Source organism: Esox lucius, chromosome 4 (assembly GCF_011004845.1).
Source record: "Esox lucius isolate fEsoLuc1 chromosome 4, fEsoLuc1.pri, whole genome shotgun sequence".
Classification (NCBI taxonomy): Eukaryota; Metazoa; Chordata; class Actinopteri; order Esociformes; family Esocidae; genus Esox; species Esox lucius.
In genome coordinates this window covers 12,782,878-12,796,747 of record NC_047572.1, presented here as the reverse complement: position 1 = coordinate 12,796,747, position 13,870 = coordinate 12,782,878, and the positions used below count along the sequence as shown (strand labels likewise).

The 13,870-nt window shown below is 41.2% G+C and overlaps 1 protein-coding gene across 2 annotated transcripts in view; it reads left to right on the top strand.

The window, feature by feature from the left end:
- Positions 1-13,870, top strand: part of gabrb2a (gamma-aminobutyric acid type A receptor subunit beta2a) — a 56,209-nt gene that overhangs the window by 1,799 nt on the left and 40,540 nt on the right. The gene's annotated exons all lie outside the window — the stretch shown is intronic.

Here is a 13,870-nt window from a genome sequence, read left to right as displayed (position 1 = left end):
TCGACAGACACTACACGATTGCCCAGCAATCAATGTAACGTGGCCAGGATTTCAGGCTTTTCTGTATGGATATTCATAGATTTGATATTGGTTGTGTAAATTCTGAAGGCTCTTGGGAACCTGCTGTGTGCCAAATTGCACTCTATTCCCTATACAGTGCACTACTTTTCACTAGAAAGCTAAGGAGCTCTATATAGGGAATAGGATGCTAGGCCCATTTGAGACAGCCTGTTGTCTCCATGCTGTATAAAACCATTAGTACCGACCAGAAGGGTATGAAGAAGAGAGGGGTTTCTCATGGAGAAGAAATAGACATCTTACATAACACTGTATCAATGTTTCTCTCTGAAGGAGGCTTGGAGGAGAGAGAGGCAGTTTGTTCTCTTTTACGCAACTACATTCCTATTTGATCGGACTTGGGCGTCTTTTGACTGTGTATTATTACTACAAAGATTTAATTGAATTTATGAAAGAGTGGCCTTGATTTTACCTCGAATAAGACATGTCTGGTTAGATGGCCTGGCTGGTCTTCTACTGGACACACCGTGAATGTCTGGGCCCTTTGTTCTGAAGCAGTGTGGTTGCTCTAATGCTACTACATAGACTGCTGTGGATAAAAGCATCATCAGCTGAATTACTTCCTGTGAGGAAGGGATGTGGAAGTGTGCTTTGGTTAAAGAGGAGGCAGTGGATGAATGGCCCGTGAGGGTCCTGGGGATGTAGTTCTCCCATCACTTCGCCATCACCCTCCCTCCATCCCTCTCACCCCTTTACACCCTGCCTCCCACCTACAACCCTCCCTCCCTCCCTCACCCCTCCCTCCCTCCCTCATGCCTTCCATCTTCCTTTATTTTCCCCATCCCACCCTCTCCTTCTCACCCCCCCTCTCTGCCTTCTGTCTTTGTAAATTCCTGTCGGTGTCCAGTCAGCCTCTTCTCAAGCTCTGTCTCTGTCCTGGATTCAACCTTAATTCTCTGTCAACAGTGGTCGATCGCTGAAACTCTGAGTCCACATCAACATGCATTCATCTGAATCAAACAGCATTGCTTTCAGCTAACCACTCAGTGCGTAACAAAAGTGTGCACAAAAGAACGAATAGAACAGAACAGTGAATGGAGGGAGAAAGGGGTAAAGAGAGAGGACGAGGACTGACGTCATGACAAGTCCCTGTAGCTATGGGAATATTCATTTCGTTTCGTTTCACAGAGGAGAAAGGAATCACTCGCAGGGCCCTAGCGGGCTTCTCTCCTCCTCTCCTCCTCTCCCGTCCTCTCCTTCAACACAGCCGACGCTTTAGATGAAAACTGCCAAGACCCCCCCCACCATCCTCTTTCCTTCGTGACCCCAGAAATCATTAAATAATCAAGCGATCTAGAGGGATGCCAATTCGATCGAAAGGTAAAGTCCATTAACTTGTTCTGTAACTCCCCTTTGTCAAAGATAGTCATGTGAATCCATCCCAAGTTCTTTGAATAAGTTTAGATATTCGCCAAACCCTCTTCCTCTCAGCAGTTCTTTTGACAGAGGAGCCAAGTGTGAACAATATGCTGCTTATACCTTCAGGTGGAAAAAAATACTGCACAGCAAGTTAAATTTGATTATTCATTTGACACATTTATTTCACTTCTCCGCCCCTGTAGAAGTAACATGCCTGATGACGCACCAGTGGAAGAAGACGGTCTCAATTCAAACAAGCTTATTTTCCTCTGTGTTCCTTCTCCACACCGCCTCTGCCTGATTACCTTTGGCTTTTTTAAAATGCAGATGAGGATAGGACGGAGGAGTCAGCGAAACCTACACGTTGTCATTATTACCTTTTAATTTCAGTCCTACTTTCCTGGTTATGTAACCTTTCCTTCCTTCCCTCCTTCCTTGGTACCAGAGCTCCCCTCTGTCTCTTCTTCTCAGGATCTGTTTTTGGAGACTTAAATGGCTCCCTATTCTCTATATAGAACACTACATTTGGCCTTCTCAGATACCCAGTCTTGAAGACTGAAGAGAAAGATTTTTATAACTAAATCCAGATAGACCAGACACTCCTAATAGGAGTCTAGTCAAGCATAGTGGGCAGAACATAGGAATGAGGTGAGCAGAGCCAAACGTGAGCTAGCATCATCCTGTAATTGTGCATTAACTCAATTTGCCCTCCATTCCTTCAGAACAATACATTGTTTTTTACATCAGCCAAGGCTAAAGTCTACAAAACGTAATCCACTCTGCCACAAAAGCTTCCGCTGCCCGGTGCCTGGGCTTCTCCATGCCTGAGGCTTTGCATCTATACATTCTGTGGGCTATTTGCACCCTTTTCCCATCTGTGCCCAAGAACCCTAGTCCCACCCTAGTCCCACCCATCCAAAATAGCACCTTGAGGTTTTGGCCAAAGCTATGTCTGGAAGCAGTGCATTTCATAACAGTAGCAGAGTGTCATTTTATATTACAGGTTTCAACCAATCAGCATTCAGGTCAAACCACTCTCCCTCCTACGTTTATAAACCTTAGGGCATCCTGTACACATTGTTCCGTGAGGTGATCTGCAGCTGAGAGTGTTGGATGACATTGATATGACATGATCAATAAATGAGTCGTGATCGGTGTCCTGTTGGGGGGAGGGGGGGGGGGGGGGCAGGAATTTCAGTGGTTCTTCTTTCAGTCTGTGGATGATCTTTGCCCAACAGTCGGAGTCCGGCATGGGGGAGGCAAAGTGGGGGTGCATCCTTTTTTTGTAGCCCATCGCTACCACCGAGGAGGTTCCCTTTGCCCAGGCCCGGTAGAGTGGGTAGATTGCACACGCTCATGCAAATGCGTGCACACACACACACACACACACATCCGGTGAGAGCAGAGGGTCGGGCTACACAGCTGCATGCATGCCCCCTAATTAGAATAGGAACAAACGCCTCAGGTGCAGAAAGATCTCTCTTTTTAGTCAGGGCTGATTGAAGATGTGCTGGTGCTTTTTAGTCAGCCTTTTGTACGTGTGTGTTTAGTATACGTATCCAAACTGTGTGTATTAGTGGATGTTTGAATTTGTGTGTGTGTGACATGTTTACGTGTTTTGCTTGCCATGTGCGGATACATGTATTAGTGTGTGCTTGCCTACACACGCAAGCCTGCATGCACACACACACACACATACACACACACACATACACACACACACATACACACACACACATACACGCACACACACACACACAGGTGGCCTCTAGTGAAACATTAAAGGTCAGCTGTGTTGTGGGCCGATGCAAACCTGTGGGTCCGCCAGCCCACATCCAGGCAGCCATGCCGCTCTGACACACACACACACACACACACACACACTTGCACACATGCACATGCTCACAGGCAGCCGGTTCTCTTTAATATTACAACATGGCTATTTTCAGAGGAAGGCTTAAGGCTCAGGCGGAGTCAGAGAAAGACCATGCTTTGTGTGTCTCTATGCGTGTGTGTTCTCTGTGTGTGTGTGTTCTCTGTGTGCGTGTGGGTTCTCTGTGTGTGTGTGTGTTCTCTGTGTGTGTGTGTGTGTTCTCTGTGTGTGTGTGTTCTCTGTGTGTGTGTGTTCTCTGTGCGTGTGTGTGTTCTCTGTGCGTGTCTCTGTGCGTGTGTGTTCTCTGTGTGTGTGTGTGTTCTCTGTGTGTGTGTGTGTTCTCTGTGTGTGTGTGTGTGTCTCTGTGCGTGTGTGTTCTCTGTGTGTGTGTGTGTTCTCTGTGCGTGTGTGTTCTCTGTGTGTGTGTGTGTTCTCTGTGTGTGTGTGTGTTCTCTAGCTATGTGGTCTCAGTTATCTGTTCTGGTTCTGGTCTCACTCAGGTAACTAGAAATTGACATTACATATGGTAATGAGATGAGATATTACATATGGTAATTTTCATCTCCTTTCCTCTTCTTTTTGTTAGTCTCCTCTCCTTTCTTTTCCATTCCTCCCCTTTCTTCTCCTCTCTTGGGATTGGTCCCTATAGCATTGTGATCTTGTTTTCATAAATATGCATGGATGTGAAGTTGTATTCTGGATCAGGTGTGTTCAAGTAGTTGTTTTGTGTTGTTGTGTCATGGTGTTACGTGGTTGTGTTGTGTTATAATGTGGATGTGTGGTCATGCGGTTGCATGATAGTGTTGTGTGGCTGTGTTGTTGTGTTGTCCAATTCTGTTGTGTGGCTGTGTGCTTGTGTTGTGTCAAAGTGCTCTCTGACTGTATTGTGAGGTTGTGTTGCCTGATTGTGTTGTGTTTGTGTTGTCTGGTTGTGTTGTTTGATTGTGTTGCCAGATTGTTTTGTCTGATTGTCTTCTGAGGTTGTGTTGTCCGGTTATGTGGTTGTGTTGCCTGATTGTGTTGTGTGGTTGTGAGGTCAGATTGTGTTGTCTGAGTGTGTTGTGGAGCAGAATTTCCTGCACTGCTATTCTGAATTGACAGTACACCTCTCCAGAATGTCCACCTCCAAAGCAAAACAATATTATATATTATGGGAGGTCCAAGAGATTCAGACTTAGACTCAGGTCAAAAGATTTTGAGAGAATTTAACAATATACCATGTTACTCATTACTATGAATACATTTTGTTCTTTAATAATATACTGTCATGTATTCATCTGTTATTTGGGCCTCATGGTGTATTTGGCAGGTAAAGAATAAGAGTAGATGATAGATTTTCAATATACCTGCCACAGTGGCTGGTGCACTAAAATGTTAGCCAATGTTTTGGTGTTTTATATACAGGACAAGGCCGTAGCCTTGGAGTCAACATTGGAGGGGAGGAAATCTGCCAGGGGTTCTACGGGTCCTCCTCCAAAAAAGGACTCTTAACCATCAATATTTTCACAATCTGATAGCGTTGTGTTGATGTTGTTCCTTAGACACCATAATTAATGTTGCTCCAGGACTATAACTTCACTTGACCTGTAGTTATTTGGTTACCCCAGTCCAAAGACAGAATATTCCCCTGCCCCACACCCTAACCCCAACCTCAGAGACACCTGTGCCTAAACCTAACCTTAGTGGTACAGACAACGTTAATTATGATGTTGTAGGAACAATACCAACCCGGCGATATCAGATGAGTCATCAATATTTACTATTTTTCTCGCTCACCATGTCACCTGTTCTCCCTGCCCTGTCGGCATCCTCATGCTCTCTCTCCCTCTCTCTTTACTCTGAACGCACCAGAGTGAATGTGAAATTAATACTATCAGTAAACAAGTGGTGTTTCTTGCCATGGTTCAGGAATGGATTATTATTATTATATTACCATTATTAATGACTATTATATCAAGAAACATAGACTCATCTCTTGTACTACAGTATCGTTCTGTCATCTGACTGGCACTCATTTTCTTACTGCTCTCAACTTTTCTGAGGTTGGCCAAAAAAACGGAGGAATGTCACTGCCACCCTTCCTCTTGCTCATAATGACACTCACTGTGAATGAAAGCTCACTGTAATCCAACTGCTTGCACTTTAATCAAACAACCATTAATAATGCTTTTTATCATTAGCAAGTACAGCAATACAGTATATACGATTATGCAATAAATGAAAGCAACTACTGTCTACATAAATTACACATGTAGCGCATAAATGTCTGACACTTGTCAGACTTCACGTGGGTTTTCTGATACATTTAACGTAATAAAGACATTAACGTTAGTCGAATACGCACAAATGCACCATTGTTGGTCGCTGGGTGAATGTGTGGCTAATTTACTTTCCAGGTAGATATGATAGGGTTATGATAGAGGATGGTTGATTGATTAGCACTCGCAAATCGTCCGGTTTTCACCAAAAGCAATTGATTATACACTCAATTACTGACACTTAGCAAAATATTATTTATGTTCACAATATAAGCTGTATTCAGTTCGAGCGCAAAATGACGTATTGACATTGTCGTTAAAACTATCTCAATCGACAGTAATATAGCCTACGTAACACATTACATTTTAGTTTTCAACTTTTTAATAGAACAGAACAGTGTTTGACATTTTTTGATCTTACCTAGGCTACTCAAACACTCCAACAACAGCTTCTGCTGGGGTACGGCAACACCACTTGGACAAACTATACGCAGAACTGCAGTACACCATACAACTAATTGTATTAATAATGGCAATTTGTTGAGTTAAGTTTTGATTATGATTACATTTGCTAATAATTATTTTGGACTGCGGTGCGTGGTTGCCTGTCGTAGCATAGCACATTTTTATTTTATTAATATTATTTATATCAATATATTGGGGGGGGCATTTTGGGACTATTGGGGAGGACGTTTCCCTCCCAATGTATATTATAATTACGGCCTTGATACAGATTCTTTTATAATGAACATGTTTTGATATTTGCCTAGATTTCTCTACTAACATAAGCTATATTCATCATCATACCAACAAAAAAAGGCAACTGTCAAGATTTATCTTCATTTGTTGTCACAAAAAAAAAAAAATTGCCTGTGTCAAAAGTCACCAGAAGCGACCGTTAGACATCTGGTCTACAAAAAACAGAAAACAACTGCCCCCGGACCCCTCCTATGACCATCATGTCCCCCGCTGCTAACACAGAATCCTCCAGGAAACATCGCTCTGTTCCGTGAAGCTCTACAGCTGAGCGCAGTTGATTTACAAAGTGGAGAAGAACGTGTTAGACAAAGGTTGTCTTTAGTTTGGCCCGCCCATCTCGCTCCCTTTAGCGCTCCCGGTGTTTTCGATGTAAACAGTTTCTGTGCATGGCAAAGGTTATGGTTCAGTTTTTATCCTCTGCGTTCCGTTCATTAATTACACGTGGGCTACCTGCTCCTGCGGTTGTTTCATAAGTTGTTGTTCAAACGGACTGCCAGACTTCCCGCCAGAGCGACCATACTCTTAATTAGTGTTCTGTGAATTAACAGATTTAAAGGGAGCAGCTGCGGTGGGTTGAATTAGTGGGGCGTGAGCGTTGTGTTCATTACCGTCATTATCCTGACAAGCATCCATCTCTTTACATAGCTTAGTTAGTTAGTTAGTTATTTAGTTCGTTAGGAGGGAGTGAAGCACTGGGCTCTGCTTATGGAGGTCAGATAGTTACTATGAAGGGAGAAATGCGCCGTGGGGGATGTAAGACCTTGTCCCCTTAATGCTTTCGTCTAAAGTAGTGCACTGTGCGGGGGGAAAGGGTATCATTTGAGATATTCATTCGACACAGTGACGCCATTCCGATTCTACTGGGTTCACGAGCCGTGATTCAGTTTGGCACAAAGTGTCTTGCTGGTCTAAGATCTGGTCCCCCAAATCATATTTTCTATTTCTTGTGTATATATTTTTAAGATGTACTTTTTGTTTTTTTAACAGAGAAGATGAAGTGGAATATATAGAGCGTGCCTAAATAACATGGGGTCTGAATTCAACCCATGCTGCCGTAGTATGTGTGCTCGGAAGGCTGTGGCTTAGACCACGATAGAAAACTGTAATCTTATTTTGTCCTAAATGGTTAAAGTAATTATAAATCAGCACTCACATCAAAGTCCAGTGCATTATAAAGGGAATAGAGCGCCATGTAGGACGCAGTCCTTGCGTCTGGTCTGTAAATTAGCATCCATTTTGATCATCTTGTTTGTCCTAACAACCGATTTCTGTTCCATTTTATTTTTCAGCTTCTGGTGGGAAAAGTAAGCTCGTGATATTTTTACTCATTGTTGCTATGACAACGCTGCACCATCTTTTTTTTAGTTTGGTAAATCAAGAATGAAAGAGGAGTCAAGGAAATGAAAAGGAGAGGAAAGAAAAAAAACATTTTTTCCTCCCTAGAATGCAAAGGGCCTTTTCATTTCAATAGTTTTGATCATGAGTAATACAGGTTAATCATGTATTTCTTTGAAGTTATACTAGATGAAAAATCATTGTATTTATCTTACCTTTTTTCATGCTTTGAAAATATGAATAGTTCTGTCAAATAAGTTAATTACTTTAAAGTGTTTTGATAGTTGAATTAGACTAGCTTTATTGTATACTGAAGCCTGGTGGTTTCCAATAGTGCTGAGCTATTAAAATACATTTTGGTTATATTTTGACTATTAAATAACTAATTGAACCAACATCTGTTCAATTTGTTGTATTCCACTTCAGTTCGCTCAACATACTATTTCTCTGGGGAGAAATATCATAATTGACGAGAGAAACAGTGGAACAAGGGAACTGGGACGCTGGGCTTCGGGGAGTCATACTTTCATTAGGCAAATACTCAATCCATTGCACACTGGGGCATAGAAGTAGGAGGGACACACAACCGTGACATAGGGCTGAAAATGAGATAACAGATAAAAGACAGCTATGATTTTGTCCAATAGGTCTGCAGTAGCATTTGGCAGTTAGCCAATAGTTAGCAAGTAGCCAAGCTAGCCACATACTACTAGTCTAGTTAAACAGGTGATTGGAGCAGCAAGATGACATACAGTTGTCTGGCTACCCAGACAAGATGATGATTCATTTCATTGAATTTATCAAATAAAACTAAGTAATTTTTTGAATATTGTATTGCCCTTTAGTGTACAAAACTAAAATCAAATGTTTGGCAGGGAACGTTATTTTAATGTGCATTTAATGAAAAAAAAATCAAAAAAACTGATATCAAAGCAAAATTCAAAAAATTAAGGATACCTTTTTTTAATAATCTGTCCTCAAAAATCTCTCATGGGTCATGCAGGTTTTTCAACAAAGGGCTACTAGGGCCAGTGGAGGTAAATGTTCAATCTATTGTACATGTGGTACTTCCAAAAACTAATCAGATCTTCCTGGTAAAACACTTGGTAAAAGTCAGCGAACGTCTGCTGTAGTTCATCCATATTCCTTACATCTACATGTTTGATGTAGTTATGTATTAGGTTGTGCAACCGAAGCAGTGTGCCGTTAAAACGAGCTCGCCCATCACACCATTAAAAGCCTAGATGTAATATACTGATGACTTGTCTAATGGATCTGTCAGGCGTTTCTTTCTCTAGCCATGTTACAGTAAGTAGCTGAAAAAAGAGCCATTGGAAAACACTCCTAATAACAGTGTGTAGTGTTCTGGTGTGGAAGGCCCAAGGGGTTTTGATGGTTAGCAGGCAGACAGACTCCACTCTGACCCAAACGGTTTCATTTGAGATGTATACTTAACCAGCCACCGCCAGCGTCGCCTTAGCTCACCATGACAAGGAAATGAGTAAACCCAGCCCATTTAGCTAATCTAGTAAGTCTCTCTCTCCTCTTCCCCGATCTCTCCCTTTTTTCTCTTACTCTCCTCTCTCACATTCTCTCTCCAGCTCTCTCTGTTTCTCTCACCGGATTGGAGCGGAGGCGCACGGAAAGAGAGGGAGAGAAAGGATGGAGAGGGAGAGGGACATGGCTCTGATGTGTACTAAGAGTAAAATAGTAGTCACTGAGTCCCCTCCTATTCCATGGGGCACCGGGCGGCCGCCAGTATAGAGATGGACTCATGTTGTTGTGGGGTTGGCTGGTTAGTTATGTACCGCCGAAGAATGTAAATACCTTAGTTAGAAATGTACCATCATATAACATGCAATAAATACCTTAAATATGCAGCACCTTAGAACTTTAATACTGCAATTAGTTATGTACCGTCTTGGAACATACACACACCACTATGAAACGTACATACCTTAGTAAGTTATGTGCCACCCTCTGTTATGTACCACCATTATTTCATGGCCAGGGTTTGAATCCTGCTCGCAGATTTGCCCAGGTGTCCCGCTGTGGGCGGTGCAAACGGCCAGCATCACCCAGGTTTTGGGTTTAGGCAAATGTATTCAATCGTATATTTGATTACGCTGCTCTATAGTGACTCTATGTGGTGGCTTTGGCACCTGCAAGCTCAATCGAGGTAGAAGGCATTTCCTTTTGGCATGCCGAGATTAGACAATGAACTTCCTGGTTGAGTGAGCTGCGTGATGTGAACCACAATGGCACTGGATATGCTTTGGAAAACGCTTCTCAAGATTAACTGTCCTTAGTCTGTTAAAAGTTGCTGCTATGAAGCAATGCCATAATCAAGAATTGATTGGGCAATGTAATTGGGGAGACAAACTGGGTAGAAATAAAAAGAAAATGCAACACTATAGAACTTAATAACCTGAATTAGATAGTATGTACAACCATAGAATGTAAATATCTCAGTTAGATATGTACCATCATAGAATTTACAGTAAATATCTTAATTTGTTATGTACCACTATAGACTGTAAATACTTCAGTCTGTTGTCCAGCACCAAAGATCTTTTGAAATTTCTGTGAAGTCAGTGTCTTTGTATTTTTTTAATGGTGCTTTATGCCGTTGTTAGTTATATACCACTGTACATCCTCATTTTCTTTTTCTTTCTCTTTGTTTTTACTGGCAAGGGACATAAACACCTCTGTTATTTACTGCAAAAGAATATAAATTCCTACGTTTATTTTTCACTACCATAGAAAGTAAATCCCTCTGGTTTTTACCACCTATAAATAACACCAAAATATTATAGTGGTTAAATTAGCTTCACACAATAAATTTGTTTTAAAATGATTGTTATTATTTATTAAAATGGTTACTTGTTCAAAAATGTTGTACAAGGACTTTCTTGTTGAATTTAATAAATGAAAAGGGAGAGTGACAAGGTGACAGGACAGGATATTGGAGGTGAATGTATTGGAGGAAAATAGTGGAACTCAATATAGTTGTTCCTTTGATGACATAACCGAGGAGAGAGGAGCATAGGTAGATGGAAAGAGGAGTGCAGAGTATTGGCCGATGGAAGGCGGAGATGAGATTGATGACACCTTTAGGGCGGAGTCTCAGGTTGACCTGAGATTAGGGTCACTGAGTGCATCACTGATTTATTATTGGTTTATTGGCTTCATAGATTTATTTTATCTTTACGTCCATTTAATTGAATCCTTAGAACTTTAAAGTAATTGGATTATACTGAACTGGTTTTATATAGCTTCATTTATCAAATACTGTCAGTATAGATATGTCATTGCATTACCATTTTTATCTGCAAAACATTCATTTAAATACTGGTCAGATTAATTATGTAGTTTAGTAGAGAAAAATATTCAAAGCAATTTGTTGGGAAAACTGCTGGATAATATTTGCAGTGTTTCTTCAGTTTCCCTAACAAATTATGAGTGACTGGAGGTGTTTCAGGCATTATTATACATCACAGCGGTATTTTTGGAATGTCGTGCCGAGATGAGTTCAACCAGTGACATCACTGACTGAGTGAGTCTGTTGTTTGATCTAGAAATTAGTGTAGTCCTGTTTTGTAGCAGTTATTGTGGCCTTTGTGTTTTGCCGATTGATGGGAGCCCTGTTTCTATACCCTCAAAGGTGGGCTTTTAAAAACAGGGGTATTGCTAGTTTTTACGGGTCCTTGGGATTTTGCTTGCTATTTTTTTCAAGATTGCAAAACAATAGCTGCTTCTGAAGATATCCCATTGCAAGAAGAGCTGGACACCTGTATGAATTCTGAAGTGTGATTTGCTTACAACCCACGCAGAACCGCAGAAACGCTTGTATTTGTGTTGCCTGTGAAAATGCACAATATTGATGGCAGATATGATACATTTGTTAATACCATATTAATGGTCAATAATATTGGGGCATAGAGCAGCACTGGAAGTTCCCTTTAAAACATTTTGGCTTTGGCTTTAGAGACCCCAGCAGGATTTTTGATATACACTCAACTCAGTCATCAGAAACCCATTTTTGTATGGTTCTAAGGCTTAGACATCCACTCGCCACACATCTGCTGGTTGTGAATGCTGATGTTGTGTTAATAGTTTTGCTTGTAACAAGTTTAGCCTGACAGTTGGCTCTGATAAACACAAATGTTTATCCTGTAATTCTGTCACATTCTTCATGTGGCTGTGTTAGTATGCAAAGACATGTATAGCTGTGACCCACGAAGACACCATGCAACCAGCCTTGCTGGTCCTCTACAGCAGGCTTGACAGCTTGTTTGCTGGAACACATTTACATATTCTATGCTGCCATGTTTTATAGGTTGTGTCAAACTTAACCGTACATTGCCTGTCTTTCTCCAACTCTCTCCCTTCCTCTATATCTTGCTGTCCTCACCTCTCCCATCAGTACCACCTCTTCTCATCTCTCACTCCTTCCTCTCTCCTATTTCCTTCCCTTCCTTTTAGCATGTCAGTCCCCTTCCTCTCTCTCCATCTTTCTTTCCCTCTCTCTCCCCTCTGTGGTTCTCGGTGCACTCTTGGTGTGCTGCTGAATCTGCTCTAGAGAAGGACTTGTGACAAGGGTATTGAAGGTCATATTGTATTGTGAGAGCGATTACGCTCTTTTTATTTGACAATGAGTCTCTCTCGGTACTGTGGCTAGTCATTATATTGTAGAGGTTGTGTGGCAGCTGGGCTGTCTTTTGATTATACCCCCCTCTTTTCATTGCTCCTCCACGCAACACTCCTTTCTCTCCATCTCCTGTGTGATTGTAATAATACAAGCCACAGGAAAGGACTCTGGAAATCCAAAGGAGAGTGTTCTATCTGGAACTTAAAGGGGGACTGTGTAGAATGATGCCTCTAACGTTTACAAGAATGAATTTTAAACAATGACACGACTTGTTTCGTACTCTCCTTCCCTTACTGAAGGAGACTGGAATAGTATTAGCTAGTCCCCACTGAAAAAAGTGTTAGATTTGTCCAAATCTTTCAAACGGCCCCTTTAAAGGATTCTACCTCCAATGATGCGCATACACATTTTCAAAATATGATGTCTAAACATAACCTTAAACTTGACCTAACCGCTAATCCAAACCCTAATTCTAAGCAGATTTATAACTTTAACCCTAAATTTAACCCTTGAGCCAGAAATAGCAATGTTCTTCTGCTGACTGGCAAAATGAACCACACAAGGTAAAATGTGTTTCTTTAACTTCTTCAGTCGCAGACACAGGCAGGATGTGCCATTCATTCAGACTACCCAGGTGTTTCTTTTCTTTTCTGTCCACTTAGTATCTATAGCCTGGTTTTAAATACCTAACCATACACAACAACAGTAGCACACACAATTCTGCCCCATAACCATCAATGTATTATATTTTTGCAATCCTTATTACGAAAGCTGTGGAAAAAACTGTGAGAGAAAGAGACAAAGGAGATAGAAAGTGTGTGAGAGATTATTTCTGTTATTTTTGCTACTGCATATTGAAAGGATCAATCATCTCGCTCTATCAAATATTATCCTGTTACTATGAATGTGACCACAGGGCTTTTGCTTCTGTACAATCTACAACCCCGTTTCCAAAAAAGTTTTGACGCTGCGTGAAATGCAAATAAAAATGCAATGATGTGCAAATAATATTTCCCTATATTTAATTGGAAATTGTGCAAAGACAACATATATAATTTTCAAACTGAGAAATGTTATTGTTTTTGGAAAAACACATGCCCATTTTGAATTAGATGCCAGCAACACATTTAAAAAGTTGGGAAAGGGGCATGTTTACCAGTGTGTTGAATCTCTTCTTCTTCTATCAATACTCTGTAAGCATTTGGGAACTGAAGAGATTTTTTTTTTAAGTTTTGAAAGTGAAATGTATTCTTGCTTGATATAGGATTTCAGCTGTTCAATGGTTCGGGGTCTCCTTTGCTGTGTTTGTCATTTCATAATGCGCCAAAGGTTTTCAATGGATGACAGGTCTGGACTGCAGGCAGGCCAGTTTAGCACCTGGACACTTTTACTACAGAGCCATACTGTTGTAATACATGCAGAATGTGGTTTGGCATTGTCTTGCTGAAATAAGCAGGGCCTTCCCTGAAAAATATGTCATCTGGATGGCAATGTATGTTGCTCCAAAGCTTGCATATATTGTTCAGCATTAATAGTGCCTTCACAGATGTGCAAGTC